A 26,626-nucleotide genomic window follows, 5' to 3' on the forward strand; every position below is an offset into this window, starting at 1 on the left:
AGGGACTCTTTGAGTGATAGTATAGACATGATGGTGCCCACGATGTAGTATAAGAAGAAACAGAGCCTATCATGGGTAGAGATCCCTAGAGAAATCAAGAACATTGAGTCCCAAAAAAGATGCTGGCAGCTAGAAGTGGATCTAATATGAAAGCCAACCAAGGCAAAAACAGAACAAACAAAAATGCAGAGCCCTAAGGCAAAGGGTGAGACTCTCACTAGTGGCAAGAAATGGGAGGCAGGTGGGGAGGAATTATTACTCTAGACCACGAAAAAGGGGAAAGACTATCTTAGTTTCTCCTTGCCGTGATAAAACACCACGATAAAAGCAACTTAGGAGAGAAGGGGCTTATCTGGCTCACAGTTCCGGAGGGATGCAGTCTATCATGGTAGGGAGGACAGGGCAGCAGGCAGAGAAGGCAGGCTGATCTGGTCCCACGGCAGCCATACTCACAACTCCAGCATAATCAGCAAAGTGTGACAGCTGTAAAGCCTCAAGCTCCACTCTCCGTGACCCACTTCCCCCAGTGATATTCCACATGTGTACTCTGCATTTTCTTCTCCACCAAAGGCAATTCTCTCTCAGCTTCCGCTGATAATCCTCTTGGAATATTTAAGTCCTTGTCACCATCTAAAGTTTTGAATAAATTACTCAGTTCATCATTTTTTACCCCAATAGTGAGCCGTAGATAGGAAATGTCTCCTAATAATCTTTGAAAGTCATTAAGAGTCTACAATCAATCTCTCCTAATTTGCACCTTTTGGGGTGTAATTTTTTTGTAGACCTATTTTAATATCCTAAATAATTAATAGAATCTCCTCTTTGTGTCTTTTTAGGAGCAATTTGTAATCCCCAACAAGACAGAATTTTCTTTACTTCTTCAAACATTCTTTCTAAAGTTTCTCCATTTGAATCAGCTCGTAAGATGTTGTCCATGTAATGGTAAACTTTAGATTTAGGAAATTATGTATTATTTCCAGTGACTGTTGTACAAAATATTGGCACAGGGTTGGGCTATTTAACATTCACTGTGGGAGAATCTTCCATTGATATCTCCTAAGAGGCTGAGAATTATTTTAAGTAGTCACTGTGAAGGCAAATATTTCTCTGTCCTTTTCTTGTAAGGGTATTGAAAAGAAACAGTCTTTTCAATCAATAACTATAAGAGGCCATCCTTTAGGTAACAGAAAAGGCAAAGATACTGCAGATTGTAGAGAGCCCATTGGCTGAATTACTTTGTTAATTGCTCTTAGGTATGTTACCATTCTCCATTTACCATATTTCTTTTTAATAACAAATACAGGAGAATTCCAAAGGCTGGTTGAGTCTTCAATATGCTGAGCATTTAGCTGCTCTAGCACCAGCTGTTCTAAAGCCTTTAGTTTTTCTGTTGTTAAAGGAGGCCATTGCTAAACCCATGCAGGCTTGTCTATTAACCATTTTAAAGGTAGGGCTGTTGGTGTCTTTGAAAGATCAGCAGCTGTTGTGCCCTGTTCTTATACAATCTGGATGGTCAGTGACTGTTATTTATAATACCTTCTAATGTTTTTCTCAGAAACATATGTTAGTTTATGGCTTGTTTCTGAGATTAGAAGAATGTTAATTTGGGTATTCCATTGTTGTAACAAATCACAGCCCCATAGATTCATAGCTATATTAGTCCCAGATGGCTTTAATTTTCCTCTCTGTCCTTCTGGCCCTATACATTTGACCCATTCTGTGTTCTGTTTCACTTGAGATATTGTTCCAACCCCTAAAAGCTGAACATCTACCTTATAAAGAGGCCAATTTTGATGCCAAGATTCTGGTGTAATTATTGTTACATCTGCACCTATGTCTACAAGATCTTTAATGACATCATTTATTTATATTTTTAATTTTGATCTTTGTTCATTTATAGAAGTTTGCCAAAAATTTCCCTTTATGGTTTCTCCTGAATTTTTTGTTCTCTCTTCCATAGCTTTTCTATTATCCAGAGGAGTATGGTTTTTTACAATAGGCATTATGTTCTTTAATTGCTCTGGGAAGGAGTTTCTTCCATGGTGACAGGAAAGGAATGAACCAAATTTGACATAGGGACCTGCAAGAGGCCCCCCATTTACTGATGGTAAAAGATTACTTTGACTGTCTCTTGTTGATCTACTTTCAGTAGTCCAATGTCTGCCTTTACCACACCTTCTGCATAATCCAGAAGGGAGGGGCATTCTATTGGGATTATTCCTAGCAAAAACATTGTTTCTAGGAATGCCCTGTTTACAGTTCCTTTTTAGGTGACTTTTTCTTTTTCTTTTTTTTTTTTCCACAATTGAAACATTTCATATTACTATTTTTTTTCAAACTTCTGGAAATCACCTCTCCCATCCAAGCTTAACCATAATTATGAGTCAATATTTATTGTATCTCAGATCCATTCCTCTAAGGGTGCTGATCTTGCCTTTAACAGCCTAATTACCCTTTTGTATTGTACATTAGCATTTTCAAAAGCCAGAGTTTCAATTATTATTTGTCTAACTTCTGAATTTGGCATCATCCTATTTACTGTTGAAGTCAGCCTTTGTAAGAAATCAGTGAAGGTTTCTTTTGGGTCCTTTATAACTTTTATAAATGACTTAATTTTCTTTCCTACTTCTTCAGTTCTGTCCCAACCATTCAAGGCGGCTCTTAGGCATAAAGCTAGGGTGTGGTTATCATATAAAGATTATCTTTGTATATCAGCATAATCACCTTCCCCAAGAAGTTGAACTTAGGATATTTCAAGAGCTCTAGCCCTACTTTATTGTCCAGTGGTCTTAGCCTCATCCTTCCACCAAGTCCTCCATTGTAATTGGGGACCAGCTTCTAAGACTGCTGTAACCAAATCTCTCCAGTCTTGAGGGATACTTATATTACAAGTTGAGCATGAGTTTAACACCTGATTTACAAACAGAGAATGCATACCATATGAGACTATAGCTTCTTTAAATCTCCTCAAATCTAACATTTGCATAGGAGTCCAATCAGCTCATACCCAGTCTTTGGGATATCTATCATTTGGTAGTTCCTGTAAGGTTACTGGATAGATTAAGGTTGACTGTTTGAAAGCCTTAAGCTGTTTCTCAGTAACCTTATAATGTAATGCTGAGATTGGTTCTCTCTTTTTTTTTGGTATTTTCGAGACAGGGTTTCTCTGTGTAGCTTTGCGCCTTTCCTGGATCTTGCTCTGTAGACCAGGCTGGCCTCGAACTCACAAAGATCCGCCTGCCTCTGCCTCCACCGCCCGGCGAGATTGGTTCTCCTTTAAATTCTTCTTTCTGGGTCTGAATATCCCTATGATCTGTTTTAACAAGTTTTTCTAAAACTTTTATCTTGGACTCATATTAACCAACTTTTTAAATGATAAAAAAGAAATGATTAAACAAATAGCATTGTTGACATTACTTAAATCCCACCAACATTAGTTATCCTCTCATTTGATTGTTCCATTTTTCAGACCTTCAATTGTATTATCAAACAGAGACCAAACTCCCTTCATTGTAAAACATGTTTTCCATTTTTTTTTTAATGTGGGAAAAATTTTTTTCTTTTAACTAATTCCTCCCTTTAGGAAATCCCAGTTGACTCACCAAATATGCTGACAATGACTGTTCAGATGACAGTGTGGCAGCAACCCAAGGAGGGGGCTCAAGGAAAGCCAAAACCTACCAGGAGAGGAAAGAAGTGAAAAAAAAAAAACAAAAAAACAAAAAACAAAAAACCCAGCTGTCTGCACAGGGGAACGTGCAAAAGTATCCAATTCCTGCAGTTTTTTTTTTTAAGCCCCAAACCCTATAGAGTTTGATGCAGAGAGGTTGTAACAAAAACTTACAAAAGCTGATGGGGTCTGGACTCGGGACACATGTAGCTCTGGCCTGAGCCACAGGCAAGCAGCTTTTTTGTGAATTTGTGCCCCAAACGTTGGGCGCCAGATGTAACATGTATTCTAATAGATCTTTTAATAATAAAAGGCCTGGAGTCAGATATTGGGGTAAATGGTGAAAGATCAGAGAGACAAAGGAAAAAATCACCTCCATGTCTCACCTCACCAGTTCCACGAATCCTCTGACTGAATGTCTCTGAGTCCTCCTCCAAAAGCTCTCCAGCTGAAAAGCCTCTAGCTAAAAGGCGCTTCATCCGAAAAAGCTTTCGTTCCTGTCTCCTCATACCTTATTTACCTTTCCCCACCCACTCAGCCATATCACTTCCTTCCTACTGCTGGGATTAAAGTTGTGTGTGCTTCTCAAGCAAAGACATGAGATCTCAAGTGCTGGAATTAAAGCCATGTGATACCCAAGTACTGGCATTAAAGGTGTGTGTGCCACCACTGCCTGGCTCTGTTTCTCTCCTAGACTGAGTCAATCTCATGTAGTCCAGGGTAGCTTTGAACTCACAGAGATCCAGACAGATCTCTGTGTCCTGAGTGTTAGGATTAAAGGTGTGTGCCACCACTCCCTGGCCTTTATGTTTAATCCAGTAGCTTGTTCTGTCCTCTCATCTTCAGGCAAATTTTACAATATATACAATTTTACAATCTAGGATAGCTCTTCACCACTAGTGTCTTGAAAAGGCCAGGCAAATAAAGTTTGCCTCAAGTTGTGTGCACTTGTATGGCTTTCTCAGATTTTTATAGATGCTGTACCAAAGTCTGCCCATTACTTAGAATAATCCCAGGAACATGGAAGTAGATGAATACACATTTACTGAATAAGTTTAAAAATATGCAAAGAAAATCAGTTTGGACCACAGTTTTCCAGTAAAATCTCACTGAACTGTATTCTTTTCCACAGAACATGCTCCAGTAGTAAGTGCTGGTCTGATGGACTGAAGACGTGAAGCAAATCCTTCAAATCTAACTCTAGTCAGATTTCAAGAAGCTTTAAGCTCAAACTAACTCCATAACACTGTCCCAAGACATGAGGACTATGGGGCCAAACCCCTAGGTATTTTGGTGACTTCATATTCTTAAGTGAACTTGTGTGTTCCTAATGTAGGCAACTGCTGGAAGACAAAGATCTGTTGGTGCTTTTCCTCCAATGTTAAAATCTTCCATCTTGGAGGAAACTTCTTAAGACAGTGGATGTAAAACAGCAGTTCTCAACTTGTGGGTCATGACCCCTTGTGGTAAAACAAGCCTTTCATAGGAGTCACATATCCTGCATATCAGATATTTACACTATAATTCATATCAGTAGCAAAATTACAGATATGAAGTAGCAATGGAAATTTTACGGTTGAGGATGCCACACCATGAGGAACTAGATTAAAAGGTTGCAGCATTAGGAAGGTTGAGAACCACTGATGCAAAGGGAAATGAAACAGCAGGATATTTTAGGGCAAGATTTTTTTTTTTTTTTTTTTTTTTGTTTTTTTTTTTTTTGTTTTTCGAGACAGGGTTTCTCTGCGTAGTTTTGCACCTTTCCTGGAACTCACTTGGTAGCCCAGGCTGGCCTCGAACTCACAGCGATCTGCCTGGCTCTGCCTCCCGAGTGCTAGGATTAAAGGCATGTGTCACCACCGCCCGGCAAGGGCAAGATTTTTACTAGGAGGTAAAACAGCAGGATGTTCTAGGGGGAGGTGAAACACTCCATTCTGCAGGGAAGTTCCATTAATACAGGAAGGAAACAAGCCAAGGTAAATCCAGGAAGACCCTGAAATGGAACAGATTCATTAGGCTCCACCTTCCCCAAGAGTATATAAGTCATAAAGATTATTGAGGGTCATCCTCAGAAAAGCTGAACTTTATAAAAGAGTCTCAGGCCATCTGAGCTACTGGGAAAGAACACTCTCCAATCTCTGGAGCTGCCCGGGGTTGTGCAGTGTGTTCCAGGTTTCCATCACTCGTGAATTGTCATTCATTCTGGGGTGGACTTTTGTGATGCAGTTGCAGCTGTCTTTGAGTCATTTCTGCTCCTGTAAGTGACCCCTCACCCATATTCCTGTAGGTAACCCCAGGGAAACTCACTGGCTCGCCAAGTTGGACTTTGGTGGTATCCACATTTTGGTCTGTTGTTAGTTTCTTACCTGGAGTGAGTAGACATTTGTCCTTGTCTCCTCAGGAACACGTCATACAACAGATGGGGACATAATGTTTCCATGGGGCATGCAGCCCAGAACCTGAGTGGGACTGGAGAGACAGCTCAGAGGTTAAGAGCACCACGTTCAGTTCCCAGCACCTGTGTTGTGTGGCTCATAACTACCTTTTAAACTGTTGTTAGGAGATATGATTTCTTTTGGTCTCCTGCACTTGTGTGTACATACTTTGTGCATACCCTCTCACAGAAGACAGACAGACAGACACACACTTAAAAATAAAATATATCTTAAAAAGAAAGAACATGAATTGTCTTCTATCATGCTCTTCTGTTTCTTGTGGGTTTGCATAAGACAGTAGAAGACAAACTGATAGAAATGAACACATCTGTGACCTAACTCTCAGATATGTGTCTGCCGAAGTTCACACCTAAAAATGCATTTCCTTTTTTAATACAATATTTTATTAATTTTTGAATAGTTTACACATGCATACAATATTATTTTCATCATATTCACCCCCACTTGATGATCCTCTTCTTGTTTCCTTTATAACTCACTGATTTCCATTTATGAAGCCTAAATACTCACAGGTGTGTGGCTATCCACTGGAGTTTGCTTGATCTCCCAGGGACCACAACTTTAAAGAAAACTGACTCTCTTTTAGAAGCCATTGTGTTACCAACAATCAACATCACCAATATCTCCTCTGTTAGAGGTGGGGACTTGAGAGCTCCTCTCAACTTCATGCTGGAGTATTTACTGGCTTGATTTTCTGCAGCTTTTGCTCAGGCAACCACAGCTCCTGGGAAATTTGTGAGTGGAGCTATCCTGTCATGTCCAGAAAACACTATTCTCCCCAACCTCTGGCCCTTACAGTCCTTCTGCTCCCCCTTCTTTGATGGCCCCTGAGCCTTGGGAAGAAGAGGTGTGACGTAGATGTCCCGTTTGTGGGTGAAGACTCCATTGACACTTCTCTGACTCGGACCAGTTGTGAGTTTTTGTATTAACTGCCATCCACAGCGTGAAGAAACTTCTCTGTTGAGAGCTGAGAGCTATGAATTTAGATGGCTTTTTGAGATTATGCCCACTTAGCAGAATAATAGTATAGGCTCACCCTGGGGCCGGTGAGCTCCTTTTCATGAGTTCTTGGACTAAGTGATAGCATTAGGCATGTGTTTCCTCCTATGGAGTAGGCTTTAAACCCAATTGGGAAGTGGTTGGTTACAGCTTGTAATGTTTGTGCCACTATTACCCGTGTGGACGTATTTTGCCACACTGGTCATTATTGTAGTTCACAGAGTTCACTGCTGGACAAAACTGTTGAAGATATCACCTTTTGGTATCATGAAAGCTAGACAGTGTTGAGGAAACTTCCTGGTCAATACCTACCTTATTTCTCTGTGTTCCGTGGCCAAAGTATGTGGTGTCTTGAGCCACACAGTATTTCTGTTAAGTCCTGGTGAGTAACCAAGAGCAATGCTCATAGCTATATTATTTGGGCGCCCTTCAGAACACCTCTGACAATAATTTGAGAGTAGGTATCCATACTGGGACTGTTTTTTTTTGAGGGGGACTTCTGGTTTTATAAAGTAGATTTCCATGTGGCTGCTTTCAAACATTCCTAGTATTAATTATCCCTTTCCCAACACCCCCTACTCCCTGACCTCTCATCCCTCTCCCAACTTAAACCTCTATTCCCTTCATTCACCCCCTTTCCTTCACTTCACCCATGTTCTACTATCCTACAGGATAGTAGAGCCAAGACTGAGACCCATTTCTGGATGTCTTCATGTGCCTCGGGAATAGGTGGCCCTCTGTTGGTGTACAGGTCCTGAGGATGCCACTGCTCCTAAGCCAGCTTCTCTGAGCTCTTCTACCGAGGCTGAGATGAGAGGCTCCAAAGGGAAAGAGTGCTGTGGCCAAATATTTATTTCCAAGAAAAATAATCTCCAGACCTAAAACCATGAACTAGCAGGGTAGAGACTCACATTACTCTTTAGCAGTGTGGGAAACTAAGACTCAAGGTGGGTAAATGAGCTACACAGATATACTCCACAGGTCAAGGTGGCAAAGCAGATTTCAAAGATGGATCCTACCTCAATGGACCAGTTGAGCCCTTCTTTGCCCCCTGTTGCTTGTAGCGGTTACCTCTGAATTGAAACATTGTATTAAGGCTCAAGAAGGAAACGAAACTCACACGTCTCAGGAAGTTCCTGAGCTTTCAGGACATACAAGACCCCACCCCCTCCTTAAATTGTATAAGCAGCCGTAGTTGCTGGAGAAGAGGAGATAGTCTCTGACTAAACTGAGCTGTTTGCAAGTTGTACAGTGAACTCCTGGAATGCAGCTTTTCTGGGTTGCTCTTCATGCTCAGGGAGGCTTGTGGGGGGAAGCAGCTGCCTTTGGTTTGCTCATGCCCCTCTAAGTAACCCCAAGTAAACTCAGTGGTGCCCTAAGCTAGTCTAAGATTAATCTGTTCCTTTGGTCTGTGGTCAGTGACCAGCATGTGGGTGAATTGTTTGTTCGAGTCCTCCCAGGAAAGCCACACTACAGCTGCATAATCAATGTGTGAGGTGAACGTGTGTGGCTACACAGAATTTCTGCTCCATCTTTGTGGAGTTAGGAGAAAACAAAACTTTCATGGGTGTCATGGGTCAAGAAGCAGCCTGAAATGGTATTGAAAAGTAATCCTATGACTAACTGGGACAAGTCCTCCCTACAGTTTTATAAAAAGAAACACAAAGCTCATAGATGAAAGAGTGCACAAGTCTCAGAACAGGAAGTCCCGTCAGTGCTGAGGAGAAAATCCACTGGTCATTGTGGGATTGGTCTTAGATCGCTTCTTTTCTAATTTAAACCTCTTTCAAAGGAAAAATTAGAAGTGCATTGTGGGAAGAGAAGTAGATTAAGAGTCAAGAGACTTGGGTTTTCATTTCAGCTCTCAGTGGCTAATTAGCTGTGTGACCTTGCCAAGTGACTGAACATCTCTGGACGTCTGTGTCTTCATTGGAGAAAAGAAAGAAAAAAAGGGGAGCAGCCAGAAATCTCTAAAAGGTATTCTCAGTGTAGGGCCGAGAACCAGGGAGCTCTTTGAGAGAGCCCCCGTGGGGTCCCGGCATTTATTCTTATTGTAAGCACCCATGGGGGTTCTGTTTGCATGCCACTGTGCTTATTAGCACACATGCCTCCATGAGGAAGGGTTGCTGCCTTCAGGCCTGCCTAATCTCTTTATTGGCTCCCCTTATTCTCTTGGGCCCTGGGTTCCTGACTAGAGTCTCAGGTTTGCAGCAAGGGACCTTTACCTTCCTGAAGGGCATGGCTAGAGATGAGATTATCATCTATCCAGGTCTCCTAAGGCTATGTGTGCTTTTCTCTATGGTCACGTGACCTCCTACTTTCTTGAGGGCCAACATGTTGTCCCATCCCTCTGGTGTTACCTCCATGTCTCCAGTACAATTCTAAAGAAGCTTGGATTAGCTCGTCATTCCCATTTCAGATGTGATGTGATCATTGAGTGACTCTGGCTGTGCAGGCATAGGGGGCATGATATTACCGAGAAGTGGCCAGGGACAGAAGGAGGAGGCAAGTTCACCTAACTGGAAAAATGACAAGAGGCCCTCAAAGCAAGGGCTTGACTAAAGGCTGTTGGAGCAGTGGAGTTGGTGGGAAAGGCTTTGCCTTGGGATTTGGGGTCGATTACACCAAATTCACCACGGGGGGGGGTAGGCTCAGTCTCCCCACACATCAATCATTTTCCTCCAGCGCACACAATGGGAATGACAGGACCCAAGACGCTACAGACCTCTCCTCCCAGGTCCATGGTGATTATTTCTCATATTCCACACATGCCGGGGTTCTGGGGCCTGGGCTTTCGTTCCATTTTGGATTTGGATCAAGTCACTGAATATTTTGGTTTCTCTTCTCTGCAGAAGATTGTGGTGGGGCAGGAGTAGGGAGATGAATAGGAACAGCAGCAGACTTCTCTCCTTGGGGTTGGAGGGGAATGGGCTGGAATAATACAAGTAAAAATACCATGAAATGAAACCCTCTATTCAAACACAGGAGGTTATTTACAGCCTTCAACTGATACTTGCCCTGCTCTGGTTGCCCACCTCGAGCACATTCCACAGAAACCATGGGGACCCAAAGAACCACAAAACGTGATGAGTGAATTCAGAAACGCAGAGTATAACCAGAACTGTTTTTGCTGGTGGTCTCCTAAGGCAGTTTTCTTGTCTCGGATGAAGGTTTATAGATGAGCTGTGAGGAGGATGTCTGTGAGGGCTAGTGGCAGGCTGTGCCTTACCTTAGCTATGCTGATGAATGAGTCCTTGTCATTTAAGAGGATTTAGCAGCCACGGGCTTAAACTGAAAACCAATCTGACATTGTGCAGGAGAGAAATGTTCAACTCCATTTTGTGATGGAAGAGAGCAGGACAGACAGGAGAAGGATGGTTGCCCAAAGCCATGAACTTGTCCTAAAGCTTCAGCAACACTCTTATGGATGTATCCTGTGGGAAATCCTGAGCAGAGATGTTCAACATGGAGGCATAGTAGTCAGTCAGCTTTGAGTTCAAATCCTGGCTCTACTGAGGAGCCAGGGCGAGTTACTTTTTTTCTCTGTACCCCAGTTTCCTCAACTCTGTGTTTGGGGTGGGGTGGGGATAATCTAGCCCCTACATTCAGTGGTTACTGGGAGGATCAAATGAACCATAGATGATGTCCAGCAAATGTTAGAAGCTACGATTTTTATGATAATCATTAGAACTTTGATAGCAGGTCAGCCTCTCTTAGTTGCTTGAAATTATTGTCATTTTCAAGTTCCAATGTCTCCAGACAGCATGGTGGACAGCAGACATGAAGATTTACGTTCTGGTGAGCACATCACCAAACAGCTTTGTGACCTTTGGTCTTGTTTCATTGGTTTGAGAAATGAGTGGAACATGTATGTACCCAATAGTTGTTGTTATCCATGAGCCTCTGGAATGGTTAGGACTTGAGGTGACAGGTGCAGAAGGGAAGATGGGAATACACAGGGGCCCCTCATAGAAAGCTTCAGTGATGGGCAGTGCCACTGGGAAGCAAGAGTCGGAGTTGTGGATGGCTTCTTCTAGGGTGGGGGAAGGAATGGAGAATCCAGGACGAGATAGGAATGGGGTATCTAGGATATGGTAGAGAATGGGGGATCCAGGATATGGTAGGGAATGGGGGATCTAGGGTATGGTAGGGAATGGGGGATCTAGGGTATGGTAGGGAATGGGAGATTCAGGGTACCACAGGGAATGGGGGATTCAGGGCAGTAGTTTCAAGGCTTCTTGAAGAATCAACACTTGGAGGGCTGAGTAAATTGTGAAACAAACATTTGTAAGTTAGGGGGTGGGCCAAGGGCACTCTCTAGATGATTCTAGGGCTTGAGGAAGATCCCTGAACCCCATGAATACCCAACCCAAGCAGAGGGGAAGGAATGGGGGGCAAGGCTGGGGCGGGGGAGACACTCCACAGAGCAAGGGGACACACCCACCTCTGGTGGGACGTCCACAGTATGCAGATGGCTGGGCCGGCCGGCCGGCGGGTGGACAGCTCCCTGGCCCCAGGCCTGCAGTGTGCTCTCTGTGTCCTAGCTGTTCACCACATCCAGGCTCATTCCTTCAGATGAGAGCTGTTGCCGACGCTCCCCCCTTCCCCCCCCAGCTCACACTGAGGCAGGAAGAGGCAGCCTGTGACCTTCCATCCTCACCACACGGTCAAGTCTCCTGGTCTAGCTGGAAAGGCTCTCACACTCTCCCCTCCTTCTGTCTAAAAACAAAAACAAAAACAAAAAACCCCCACCTCCCGTTTCAATTTAAAAAAGAGAGTGAGAGAGAAAGAGAAAGAAAAAGTGGAGAGAGAGAGGAGAGAGAAAGCGCGAGAGAGCAGGAGAGAATTTGACATTATTGTATAATTTAAAATTGCACAGCCTAGAGCCCACAGAACTGAGCATGTAATTACACACTTACTAGAGGTAACAGCAGTGCTGATAATTATTCTTTACACAGGAGAGACCCTGCTGATATCCCACAGTCAGAGAGTAGGAGCTACAATATCCTTAATACCGTCCGCAGAGACCCTCGTAAGTAGAAGAGGAGCACGAAGCGGCTCGCAGGGTCCACAGCAATATCTTCATTGCGCTGCGATGTCAGGGGCTTTAGCACAACAGAAATCAATAGTTTCTAGTACTTTTTTTTTTTTTTGGTACAATTTTTTTTTTTATGACCCAACCTGAGAAAGTACAGGAATGGCAGGAATGTGGTACAGTAGGAAACAAAACCTCCTTAACTGAGGAGGGCCTGTCTGCTTAGAGATGTCATGCAGTGTCAGTGTATGAGAAACACGGGCCTTCATCAAAACAACAACCATGCAGCTGAAACAGGTCCTGGCCCCAGGATGCTCCAGCTGGCCCTTCTGTGCCCTCTGATTAGGGGAGTAGCCTAATAGTACTAATAGTAGCCTAATAGTACTGGGGAGTAGCCCGGTAGCATTTGGGGCTATAGAGTTACGGGATATTAAATCTTTAAAGAAAAGAGGTGACTCTATAGGTCCTCCTTCCTAGGCTGTTGGCTGTTTTCTTCTCCTTTCTCCCTGTGGACGAAGCATGAATTGGTTGTATTGGCTACAAATTAAGAGCCGAGCAGGCATGAGTTGAAACACAACAAATTCAAAGTAAATTCAGTGAACTGGCTGCAGTGGTGTGATAAAGAACTTTCAGGTGAAGAGACCAGAGGACAACTTCAACATTTAGTAGCTCTCGACTGAGGACCATGGTCATGTCTGTCACCTTCTATTAACCGGACAGACTGCAGTAAATGATCACCTAGTCCTACTCGGTAACCACAGCCAAATGTCTAAGTATGTATTTTACTCTTAAAAAAATGTGTCTTGGGGTTTGGGGAGAGGGCTCGGTAAGTCAGGTGTTTTCTGAGCAAGCATGACGATCTGTGCGTGTTTCTCATTCCAGAGTTGGGGCTGGAGATAGATGGTTCCCTGGGCCTTGCTGGCTGGTCAGGCTAACCTACTCAGAGAGTTCCAGGCCAAGAGACAACTTGTCTTGAGAGACAGGGGGAGGCACAAAAAAGAAAACATGTACGGCATTTAAGTAAAGACACCCGGGATTGTCCTTGGGCTTCCATAGGCACAGGTTCACACATGTACCTGCACATACATGAACATGTGTGCCCGTGCACACACACATAGTGCTTCTTGGTCATTTGCACTCTGTTAACATTCTGACTTGTCAATATCTTCCGGCTATGCCCCGCCTCCTAAAGGTTCCACAACCTCTCAAAACAGCACCACTAGCTATGAACCAAGTATTCAAACAAGGTGGGTGATGTGGTCATAGAGGCTATGGCCTGCTCCTGTGCTAGCCCATGTTCCCTGCTCTCTGACTGGCATCATGTAATAAGTAGATAGACAGTCCACACTTCCACCACCATGGGGCAGCTTCCATGTTCGTCTCACCATTGTGGACTGGTGCTCTCATACAGTGAGCCAGAACCAGTCCTTCCTCCCTTAAGTGGCTTCCGTCAGGTATTTTATTTCGGCAGCGAGGAGAGTAAGCAATTTAGTTTTGCACACCAGTCATTTCCCGACCGTTCTTTCTCTGGTGTTGTGTGGTCTCCCCGTGTATCGGCTACTTTGTTGCTGTGGCCTGATTCCTGGCTGGAAGCAACTCAGGGTCGGGAAGGTCGCGCTTGTGTTTTGGGGGAGACAGCCCATCACGGCAGGGAAGGCTTGGTGGCAGGAGGGTGCTTGCTCAGATCTGAGCAGATCAAGATGTAGAGAAAGGGGAATGCTGGCTTTCTCCTTTCCCCCTTTATACCACCCAGTACGTCAGCCTGTTAGACGGCGTCGCCAGCATCCATGGCGTGTCCTTCCCTCAACCCCATCAGTTGACCTTCGCTGGAGACATCCCCATCGACATGCTGCCCTAACACCCTGGTCATTTCTCAACCTGATCAAGAATTAACCGTTGATCATCCCATTCTGAAGGTGTCACCGATGAGACTGAGGCCTGTGAGGTTGGCCAAGGTCACACAGCTCATGAAGACAGACTAAGATGACTGCAACCGCTGGATGCACTTCTGACATCCCTACAAAGAAGAAACAGTGTCGAGAGGATCCAAGAACTCTTCAGATCCCTGGGGGAGAGTTAGTTGGAGAGAAAGCCTGTTAGGATCCCACTTTAGACTATTGACTCTCACACATAAATCCCTTTTCCTACCATGTTTGCAAATATACATTAAGATGAGCAGACCCAGGACTCAGGTCTGCAGTCGGAGAGATGCAGTTTGAATTCCGTCTGGGCTGTTTATTAGCGCTGCCATTTGGGGAAAGTTATTCTCTCTGAGGCTTGGTTTCTTTACATGTAAAATGGGAATTAAACTCCTCTGGGGTTGCTGCTGGGGATATGATTTGGGTCACACACACACACACACACACACACACACACAGAGAGAGAGAGAGAGAGAGAGAGAGAGAGAGAGAGAGAGAGAGAGAGAGAGAGAGAGAACATAAGCCAACATTGTGTGTGCTTGGGAGTAAATGAGAGTGTCTTTTGGTCCATGTGTCTCCGCTTTATGTCAGTCTGGCAACCCCTACCTCCATTCTGATGACTCAAGAGGCTGGATGAAGACCCATGCCCTCATAGTGGTGTTTCTACTGTCAGAATGAGATCCTTGATAGACCCAAGGTGTCTGTTCCCAAACCCATGCTCAGAAGGGGGTGTGATAATGTGGCTGGTATCTGGGGTGGGAGACTCTGTCCACCATTCTCTCAGCTCCAGTGGTTAGTGTAAATTGCCCACAGAACTGTTTGTAAATCAACTGTTGTGTATAAACAAAGTGTACAGGTTTCTAGAGGGAAGACAGCCGGGAGGCTGCTTCATAAGGGAGTAAGCTGGCAGATCTGCTTTGAGCCCTCAGGCAGGAAGCATGACCTTCACCCGCAGAATACTTCAGGAGGCAGTGATTCTGAAGCCCTGGTTGTTAGGATGTTGACTCTTTTGTCCTTTTTGCCCCAGAAGGTGGTGACCTCAGAAGCTGGGATGGCAAGAATTAAAGGAAAGAAAGGATGACTTCCTGATGAAGAATCACGCCAGGAATGTCTTCAGATCCCTGGGGGAGAGTTAATTGGAGAAAAAGCCTTTTAGGATCCCACTTTAGACTATTGACTCCAACACACAAATCCTTTTTCCTACTGTGTATGCAAATATACACGAAGATTAGCTGATCCAGGACTCAGGTCTGCAGTCGGAGAGATGCTGTTTGAATTCCGTCTGGGCTGTTTATCAGCACTGCCATTTGGGGCACGTTATTCTCTCCGAGACTTGGTTTCTTTACGTGTAAAATGGGAACAAAACTCCTCCGGGGTTGCTACTGAGGATAATTAATATGATTTGGGTCATCGCACCTAGTATGGTGTCTGACATGTAGTAGACTCCATAACAACAGCTACTTTCATCCCTCTGCTGTTCCTCCTCTTTCTTTCCCCAATCTGCAAGGAGAAAGAATAGGGTCACAAGCAACCACGCATCCACAGTACAGCCAACTTGAGTGATAAGATACAGCCCCAGGAGACAGGGCGATACCTTCTGAATGGGACCTTTCAATTCCACGGGGGTTCCTGGTCATGTGTCTGCTTTATCTCTAAACCCCAAATCAGATGAATGAATGGGAGAAAGGACTTAAGAATAGAAAAAGGCCACAGGACACCCATTCAGCACAATCTGAAGGAAGAAAAAGGGTTATCAATAACCCAACTTGTCCTCTAATGAAGGAGCCCTGTTCACATTCATACCCGCAGGGGCTCTGCTGGGGGACCTTTTCTGTAAGGCGAGTGCTTCTCCACGGCAGTGGGCAGGCTAGCGAGCATTGTAAAGTACTTGACATTGCTCTGTCTCCGTCTTTTCATCCTCTGTCCACCTTCCACCCCCACACCCCCTAGCCCTCCCTCCTTTGTGCAAATCTGTTTTCACCACAGGGGCTCATGCTGCCTCCTCAAGCTACACCGCTACTTGCTAATTCAACGATTCATCTTTAATGAGGCCCCCTGCCAATGTTTAAACAGCATTCAGAACAAAGAGGAGGCGATATTTCCCCAACAGCTGCTACGACTGCATCCTCATAGCTCATCTCTCCAGAATATCAAGAAAAAAAAAATCCATAGAGATTCCATAATGGGGGAAACACACGTGGTGACTGTACACTGAGACGGTAGATATACATACTACCTATATCTTTATAGGTGGACATAGCTAGAGATAAAATATTAACCTTTGGGATACTGGGAATTTTAAGACCAAAAAAAAAGTGTATTGGCTTCAGACAGCGCCACTTTAGGGAGGTTTTATTGGTTCTTTCTCAGAATGGTCTGGGAAGCATAGGTGGTAGAGGAAAGGGCAAAGAGTTAGAGACAGGTCTACCACCTAGCGTCGTCCTCACTCCCCACTCCAGCTCTCTGCCCAGGCCACGCCCCCTTCTGGAGACATGTCAGTGCAGTGCCGGACACTTTAGAGGACCTCAACCATTTCTTTTTCAAATTCAGAACCTTCTGGCACCAAAAAGGAGTGGGCAGAATCTTTAGGCTATGGGCTGTGTTGGGGAAAGCTGACACTGAGCCCTAGCCAATGAGAATCCTTTACATCACACGTTAGGAATTTCATCCAATGAGAAGCCTTCCCATCAGCGGCCTTTCTGCTCCTCTGCATCACACCGCAGGATGGTTCTTACCAGAGAGAACGTGAGGTTGGCGCGTCATATAGCGCAGGAGCTTCATAAAAGGACACCTGTATGCCCTTCATCATTTTCGAAAAAAGTCAAACTAACACAGAGTAGAAAACCCACAAAATGAACCCCCACCCCTCATAGGACAACTAGAAATAAGGAATATATTTCAGCAAGCTAAGAACCTCTAAGCCACGTAATAGTGGAATCAACTATCAACTGAAATTTACCCAAGTAACACTCCTTTGAAATGGGAATAAAGGTATACCTTGGAAAGACGGTAGTAAGGAAAAAAAAAATGGTTTTAGACCTGAGCTCAGAGACAGCAGTGCAAAGAAACCTCTGAATTATTAAGGACAGACGGTGCGTGGGGGAGCAGCGGAGAGGGAAAGGAGGGGAGAGACCCAGCTCCTGCTTATTCAAAAGACGCTCAGTCTCTCCTTCGGCATTACCTGTTCCAAGTTGATTTCTCCATCAGCAGTGAGAGCACTGCTCATGCAAGCGTGAATACGGATTTGCAAAGTGGTTTGTTTAGAGTGGCCCCGTTTTTGCCAGAGAGCATCCGGAAGTGTCTGCAAAACAAAGCCTGGAAGCATAGACTCGAGAGATGATGGTTGTTACTTTTGGATAAAGGGATCAGTTCATTACAGCATGCTATTTCCTTCTTTTAAATGTTTTGTTTTCAATTAATACCCTTTAAAGGTTATTTTTAGTGAGAATTTTTTTATTATTTTATTTTATGTTTATGTGTGTTTTGCTTTCATGTTTATTTGTGTATCACAAGTGTGTCTAGTGCCTGAAAAGTCCAGAAGAGGGCGCCAGATCCTCTGGAACTGGAGTTACTGATGGTTGTGAGCTGCCAGGTGGGTGCTGGGACTCATACCCAGGTCCTTTGAAAGAGCAGCCAATGCTCTCAACTGCTCAGCCAACTCTGCAGTCCCTCAAGTTAACGGTTTATGTTCGCATACAAAGTAATGCATTTCATTGTGGCATTTTCAAACATGCAAGGCTCATGCCCATGGTTTCTGCACTAAGTGCAGTCTTACTGCCCTCTGAGGATGATTCTGCCTTGGTGCTGTTTTGTTTTTAATTTCAAATCACTTTATTGTAGGTGGTTTTAATCAAGCAATATGACTTCAACCTTTTTAGAAGTAAAGGCAGAGGCAAGCAGAGCTCTGTGAGTTCGAGACTAGCCTAGTCTACACAGTGAGTTCCAGGCCAGTCAGGATTATGTAGTAAGACCCCATCTTGAATAAAACAAAGGAACAAGAGCAAATTTTGTGACAGTGTCTAATCAGCAGACTACACATTATGGTTGAACACCATTTCATTCACTATCAATGGGCATCTGTCATTCTTTCATAAATGACATCATTACTTCTGGAATGCTGGGACAGAGTGGAATGCAAATTAGAAATGGATTAGTGGGGAGGGGAATCTGGAAAGAATTAGGCTCCAGGGTGCTCACCTTCTGGTAGAAGCCCTTGTTAGTCCTGGGCTACGGTTCTCGGTGACCTGTCTTTCTAATGGTGATCCGATTGGCCTAGTCACACTACCTCCATCATACCACTAACGGACCAAGAGAGACAAGGGTGGATCCAGTGTGGAGAAGATGGACTGGAGAATCCAGGCTAGGAGTGTCAGGTTGGGAAATCCTTCTCAAAAGGATTTAATGCTTACTTGATACGTTGGAGGAACAGAAAAAGATAATTTGTTTTTTGGTTCATTTTCTAGGCAATGAAAAGACAAACAGGTTCCTGGCAGAGGAGGTAATGCACCTGAATCCAGGTGGGTGGGCACATCTCAGGGACAGCCAACCATCATCCCAACAGGGGATGAAGAAGTGGTATGAGGGTCTGGCAGGGGTATATGGTCTAGAGTTGGAAACCGTGCAGAAATCCTGAAGGATTTTAGGGATGAATGATGGCCAACCGAGTCCAGGGAAGAGAGCTAGACAGTGCATTAAGCAGGGAAAGGAACAATATTTAATATATAACCAGGTGCCTAACAGCGCTGCTTTGGTTAAATTGATGAATTAATTTTCTTCTTACAAGCCTTAGAAGTAGATATTGTAGCTGAATGAAGAAAGGCCTCTCAAGCTGCTAAGGGAATAATACACACTGGAGAGAACTGAGGCCTTGGGCCAGAGCAGGAGCAGAGGATGGAGATGAGATAATCAGAGGGATGGATAAGGTTGTGGCTGGCGCCAGTGATGGGTAGGATCAGTAGGACATGGAGAGGGGAAGGAGTGAGTCCAGGGTGGGTGTGAGGAAAGTATCCGTAGTAGAGCCAATGATGAGAGGTGTTGTATACAAACAACCGATGGGACCTGAGCAGAAATGATGCGCATGGAACCAGTCCTATTAGGTCAGATAATACGTCCCAAGCATCTCAGAAAACTGAGACTGGGTAGAAATGTAATGAATAAGTCATGTGACCTTTTCAATATACTTTTTTTTTTATTAATAGTATGAGGGTAGGCTGAGTTAAATATGTTGTGAATAGTGAAAGAAAGATAAGAAGGGGGGCTGAGCACACGTGTGGTCTTCTTTGCAGGAAGTTTTATGGTGAACAAAGTAAAGCTTGTGTGAGCATTAAGTATGTGGGTTGTGGGAGAGGGTATGGACGACCTGAAGGCTGGAGAAAGGTCCTTTGAAGGCTGGGAGACGTGAGTGTGCTAAGAACTCAAAAGAATAGAGGAACAAGAAGAGACTCCAAGTAATCACAAGAGGAGATTAAAGGTCCTTTCCAGCCAGGCATGGGGTTACACCTGCAGCCCCAGCCCTTGGGAGGCGGAGGCAGGAGGATCACTGCAAGTCAGAGACCAGCGTGGTCTGCACAGCAAGATACTATCTCAAAAGGCAAAACAAACACAAACACATACTGTGTAAAATAGAAATCACTTCTGCTTGTAAAACAAAACATTAGAGTGAATAGTGCTCTTATGTCCAGTGCCCTACAGAAGGATGGGACAGAACAATACTGCTACCCTAAAGGTGGCGCACGCCTTTATGGAGGATGGGAGAACTGGAACAGGGTGCCTACGCTGGCTTGGTTTTTAGGTTCTGCTTCTGTTTTATTCTTTGCCTTGCACAGGAAAGATAAGACTCCAAAGAGTAGCTTTTAAAACTTGAAGCAATACATCACTGACTGATTTAAATTATCCACGGCAAATATCGTGGGGTCTGCACAAGCCGAGTTCTCCTTACCCTGTCGCTCAGAGAGGTGGAGTGGCTTCTTCTATGGTGTCCCAGAGCCTCCAACACTCACATCCTGTCTCCTAAGCCCGAGTTCTTTTCCCTAAGGCCCTTGGCTGACAGTGCTCTGTCCTGTGAAGTGCACAGAAGGAAAGCCTAGAGGGTCTGTGCTTCTCCTAGGTCTACAGTTATTCTGTCACCAGAACACTGGGGACCCGTGACTTGCTTTGGACAGTGTGGTGTGAGCCGCTATACAATTCTCCATGATCTATTCTATAACTTGGGCAATCTTAGAAGCCATCAGCTGGACACTGCTGGAATGTTTTGTCAACACCACAAGGTTAGCTGCCCCGAAAGTTCCCTAACCCTGGAATAGATTGTTGGTAGGTGAGAAATAAACTTAACTACTTGATATCACAGTATCTATTGCAGCAAGACAGTCTAATCTAGAGAGACCAAAGAAATTGTCCGACCTGGAAAAATAAAATCCCACTGTCCCATAGACAGCCTCTCCAACAGAGGCGGGCACCTTCCCAGAACAATTAGGAAAGAAACATCACCAGGTCCCTCCAGTAGTTAAAATGCCATCAAGACATTTGTTAAGGCTATATTGGACGGTGAGTTTTTATTACGAGGTTCATTTGTGGGCTTGAGGAGAAATTGTTTTCACAGATGTTCAGGGTGTGTTAGGAGGAAGTGGCCTTTTACAGGGGTTCAGGTTGATGGGGTCTCTGGGGATCCCTCTGAATACACGCACAGAGGAAGTAGGGAGGGGTCTGAGCAGGCAGCAAAGGACACGGTGGAGCTTGAGGAAGAACACAGAAGGGAGGCAGCTGAGGCGATTTAATAGAAAGAGATTTTGAGTCTCAGAGACTTGGGTTTTGAGAGCTGTTCCTGCCTCTCAAGTTCCTGCTCATTTAGCCTCTGAGTTTCAGCCTGGGTGCTGCATGAGGTGGGGAGAGCGATACTGACTTTGTGGATCTGCTTTGACTCTACGGAGAGTCAGTGAGGCACATTCCTGGTGTTTTTGATTTTGTTGTTAATATAAAGCACATATACTGAAGCTCTAGCCCCTCCCACCCCAGTCCCCGAACTGTGAGTGTCTGGAGCTGAAGCCTTTGGGAAATGGTTGGGTTATATGAGGCTCTGAGGTGGAGCACTCATGAGGGTATTTGTGCCCTTATAAGATGAGGCACTGGCATGGTGGTTTGTTGTGCACACCTTTAATCACAGCACTTGGGAGGCAGAGGCAAGAAGATCTACAAGTTTGAGGCCAGCCTGGTTTACAGAGTGAGTTCCAGGACAGCCAGGGCTACACTGAGAAACCCTGTCTCAAAAAACAAAAATGAGGAGGAGGGAGAGGAGGAGGAGGAGGAAGAGGAGGAGGGGGAGAGAAGAAAAAGGAGAAGAGAAAGAAGAAGAGGAAGAAGGAGAAGGAGAAGAAGGAGGAGGAGGAGGAGGAGGAGGAGAAGAAGAAGAAGAGGCATCAGAGAACTCACTGTCTGCTGTAAAAGGACACACAGGTTGACAATATCAAAAATCATAAGGAAGGCATCACTAGAACCCTGGCATGCTGTCACTCTGGGTTCAGAAATTCAGCTGTAAGAGTAAACAAAGCCCCTCAGTGGATAGTTCTACTGTCCTGAACATGATACAAGGTAGAGGTAGAAAGAGGGGCACAAGCATCTGTTTCCTTTCTACTAATGTTGTCACAGTCTTTTGGGTGTGACGAGGCCTTGGGAAGTGTGGTCATGGCTAGGAGATGACTTCCCTTTGGAAGTGATGTGTGAGGTGAGAGGAGTTGACCACTGGATGCTTAGAGCTGGCTCCACGGGAGCGCCCAACAGGGGCCTTCTGTTTTGTGCAGTCTGGCTTGGCAGGATCCCTGACTGTGGAGGTTTGATGGAGTGTCCCCCATATTCTCCAGCATCTGAATACTTGGTCACCAGTTGGTGACACTGTCTGAGTAGGCTTAGGAAGCATGGCCTTGCTGAAGGATGTATGTCATGGATGCTGGTGTTGAGATTTCAAAAGCCAAGCTGCTGTTTTCAGTGCGCTCTCTCTGCTTCCTGATTGTGGTTTGAGATGTGACCTCTCAGTTGCTGCCCCAGCCTCCCGTTGCTTGCTACTTCTACTCCACCATTGTGAACTCTTCTCTCCCCAGAACCTTAAGCCAAACAAACCCTTTCTCCTGTAAGTTGCTTTGGTCATGAGTTTTATCACAGCAACAGAAAAGTAACTTAAGACAGAATATGGTACCAGGAAGTGGGCTATTGCTGTGAAGAACCTGGCCATACGATGTTTTTGGAGGAATATGGGAGACTTTGTGATTTTGGACTAGAAAAGCAGCTGAATGCTACTAGAAGGGCTTAATGAACCATCTTAGCAGGAACTTGGAAGACAGTAGCCCTGAGAGCAATGTGGATCATGGAGGCCCAGCTTAAGAGGTTTCAGAGGGAGCAATATTAGGAACTAAGCCAGAGAAAGTTCTTGTGGTATTCTGACAAAGGATGTGGCTGCTTTCTGCCCTTGTCCTAAGAATTTGCCAGAGATGAAATTTAAGAGTAAGGGACGATTGCTGGGCGGTGGTGGCGCACGCCTTTAATCCCAGCACTCGGGAGGCAGAGCCAGGCGGATCTCTGTGAGTTCAAGGCCAGCCTGGGCTACCAAGTGAGTTCCAGGAAAGGCGCAAAGCTACACAGAGAAACCCTGTCTTGAAAAACCAAAAAAAAAAAAAAAAAAAAAAAAAAAAAGAGTAAGGGACGAATTTCTTTGGTGGAGGAGATTTCAAGACAGCTTAATATCGACTCTGCCGTGTGTTCATTAGTCATCATTTTCATGATTACAGTGAAAAAGAGAAATGAAAAAGAACAAGGCAGGCAGAAAGAAATATAGCACACACAGTTTGGAGAGTAAAAGGACATTGGGAAAGATTAATGTCACTGCCCAGGCACGTGCTGGAAGGAAGGATACGACTGTTGAGGGGCCTGGTCTGTACTAGAGTAAAGGGAAGACCCCAAGCCACCAAACAGTCAACCTGCGGAAGGAAAAGACCTCAGGCTTCTTCTGATCCTGGAACGGATACACAAAAGCTGTTGTAAATGGGAGTCAAGGGGAGCCAGGCTCGATCACAACCTGGGAGCCGAACTTGGCAATGTCATCCGTATAGTGCTGGCTTTAGAGCCATGAAGGATACAGGAGTACAGGGGTTGTAGAACCTTTTCCCATGGTTTCAGAGAGCCACTGGGACCAGTCGTGTGGCAGGGCAGTCCCTAAATGAAGACCCTGAGAGGGCAAGAGGCCCTGAGAGGCCATTGTGTGCAGCTGCGGCAATGAAAGCTGAGTGGTCTCAGCGAGCAACCCCAAGATGCTGGCGGTACCAAAGCCATGAGATATCGTCTGAGGAAAGCTGCATACAGAGTGTGAAACCAGCCCAAGAGAGAGGCAGGAAGCAAGTTAGAGGGGTGGAGGACTCTAAGCCCTTCCTTTGACTTGCAGCTTACAGGACTTGGAGTTTGCCCTGATGGGTTTTGGTCTTGCCTTGGTTCAATATTTCCTCACTATGTCCGATTCTTCCCTTTTGGAATATTAATGTATATTCTGTGCCACTGTACATTTGGAAGTATGTAATTTGCATTTTGATTTTACAAGGGGTTACAGTTAAGAGATTGCCTTGAGTCTCAGAGGAAATTTTTGACGATAAAATAATGTTGATACTCTGAAAGACTATGGGGACTTTTGAAGTTGGACTACATGCATTTTACATTATGATATCGCTATGAGACTATGGGGTTAGGGAGTGGAATGTAGTGGTGTCCCACATTCTTGGGCATCTGAATACGTGGTCTCCAGTTGGTGATACTGTTTGCGTAGGTTTAGGAGGAATGGCCTAAATATTGCTGGGGAAAATATGTCACTGGGAGCAGATTTTTGAGGTATCAAAAGCCATGTGCTGTTTCCAGGGCATAATCCCTGCTTCCTGTTTGTGGTTTGCGATGTGAGTGCTCCACTCTGACATCATGGACTATTTGTCCCTCTAGAGCCGTCAGCCAGATAAGCCCATCTTCTGTCAGTTACCCTTGTCATGTTTTATCACAGCAATAGAAAAGTAACCAAGACCCTGACTTAGGTGAGGTGACCCTGGGTAGAACTGAAGTCAGGGCCGCTGCGAAGTCCCGAGACTCATACTGGGGACTGTACAAGACAGGCAAAGGGAGCTTACCTCCCTGATTGTCCCCAAATAAGAATTTGCTTGGTGGGGTCCCCTCTGTGTCTTGAGCTTCTGCCTTGCACCCTGCCACCTCCAGAATTTTTCCTCTTGCTTAGCAGTTGACCAGCCCTAAAAGAGGACATTAAAAGCTTTAGCATATTTCCGCAATTTTATTTTTGCAGTTTTCATTCTTTTAAAAAATGTTTTCTTTTTATTACTCTCTCTCTCTCTCTCTCTCTCTCTCTCTCTCTCTCTCTCTCTCTCTCTCTCTCTCTGTGTGTGTGTGTGTGTGTGTGTGTGTGTGTGTGTACTTACCATAGCGCACGTGGGGAGGTCATAGGACAACTTCCAACTTCCCTTTACCCTGCAGGCCTTGGGGACTGAATTCAGGTAGTCAGACTTGGTGGCAACCACCCTTACTGGCTAAGCCATTTCATTGGCCCTATTTGGACATATTTCATTTTTTTTTGTCCATATCTATAAATATCGGCTCTATCATTTATTTAAATTTAAGAAATGGAGACATTTTATTAACACCTCCTTAAGTTTTAAACTAAGCTGTAATTACCCATGAAATCATACTTCATGGTTTTTTCTAATATAGGCATGGTCACTATGTGGCCAAAACTTCTTAAAGAATGTTCCTCTGTGAGCTACCTCAGCTCATCCTGTGTGCCACCAGTAGAGTATAGCTCACATTCAGGGTACTCTGGAAGCTGAGGGAAGATAGGGGTATCCTCTAAGCCAGGGGGTATTTGCTTGGAGCAGTGAATGTTTTTGCAGCTCAAGCCCCATGGGTGGCCTCCATCTTGGTCTAGGCTCGGGCTCAGCACAGCCATCTGCTCTGAGTGAGCAGCCTTTTGTGGTAAGCTGAAGGAGGATCAGCCTGGCTGATTGGCTGGAGCTGTGCCCAGAATGCCCAGATGTACATTTGCCCCAAACGAGGGGGCACAGCTGGGGTTCACTGTCTCCTTGGAGGTTTGGGTTGTTGGTAAGGCTCAGCCCTGCCTCCCACTCTCCCATAGCCTACTCTGCTGGCTTGGCAAAGAGGAGAAGGCCCACAGCGGCCCCAGGAGCTCCCTTACCGCCGGCTGCCTGCCATTTGTAGCCACTGGGGACATGAGATTGCTTCCATGGAAACAGAACCAGGGATTGTTTTTCCAGAAATGTCTCAATCTAATTTGTGTGAAGCTGGTGTGTGTGTGTGTGTGTGTGTGTGTGTCTGTGTGTCTGTGTGCCTGTGTCTCTGTGATTTCCATCACAGAAGGGGGGCCACAGAGTAGTAGGAAAAGAATTTGCATAAAACCCTCATTTTCCTTGATGTCCTGGGAGTTGATTATTTCAGGTGAGTATTGGACATCCTGGAGGCTGGGTCTCATTAAAGGACTGTGTTGGGAAGCAGTCACCATTATGTTTGGTTAGTGTATGCAGAAATACTGGGCTTCTGCCCTGACCTATACCACTACTCAGTTCTTCTGCAAGTCCCGATGCAGGACTCCATTGACTAGCTCGAGTCTCGTTGCCAGATTCTTTTGCCTATCTCAGTCAGGGCCACACAATCTCAAAAATAAACTGTTCGTGTGAGCGCCTCTATTTTCATTTCAACATTCAAATATGAGTCTTAGTTTTCACATCTGCAATGGGACAATAGGAGTCTTAGCAGAAATGAGACAGGAAAGAAAGTGCTTTGGAGGTGAACGTGGAGCTGACAAATGCTGTCCCTTTGGCACCACTGACCCCAGAGAAAGTGTGTGTGTGTCCCGTGAGGAGAGGAAGTAGAAAACTAGAGTTTTCCAGAGGAGACAAGGGAAAGGAGAGGGAAAGAAGATGGACTTTGAACCTGGAACATCTCATAGCATGACTGTAGGGATGCTAAGACAATGTTCATGTGTCCTATGACCTTCTTTTCTAGTCAACCCTTCATCTAGGATAGAATGTTCTGGAGTATAAGCAATTCATAGCAGGCTTTCTCCTTGAAGATGGAATGTCTCTCATTTTCTAGAGGGAAGAGGAAGTGGACTAGAGAGGTCTTACCTACCTTCTTCTCTACCCAACTCAGAAAAGAGATGTGAGACTTTAGCATAGAGTGTTGCGGCTTTTGCCCCTGTCTCTTTCTCCCTATTATGACATTGGCTTTGGATTTGGGCAGATGTGAAGGTGAGTCATGATGCCTCAGGGTGCTATGAGCAGGAAAAGAAACAACTCCTGTTAATTAGAAGAAAATGCCTAAGTGCTTTCTCAGTAAATCTTTTGGGGAACATTGGATCAGTAGCCATGACCTAGGAGAACATCATTGGTGAAAGACTCAGCCTAGGGCTCCATATCACACAGTAAGAGACTGGGGTGCGACCCTGGCTTCTGGAGAACAGAGATATCCCAGCAATGTGCCAAGCTAGTGCTGACACCTTGAT

The sequence above is a fragment of the Peromyscus leucopus genome, chromosome 9, assembly GCF_004664715.2.
Source record: "Peromyscus leucopus breed LL Stock chromosome 9, UCI_PerLeu_2.1, whole genome shotgun sequence".
In the NCBI taxonomy this organism is placed as follows: Eukaryota; Metazoa; Chordata; class Mammalia; order Rodentia; family Cricetidae; genus Peromyscus; species Peromyscus leucopus.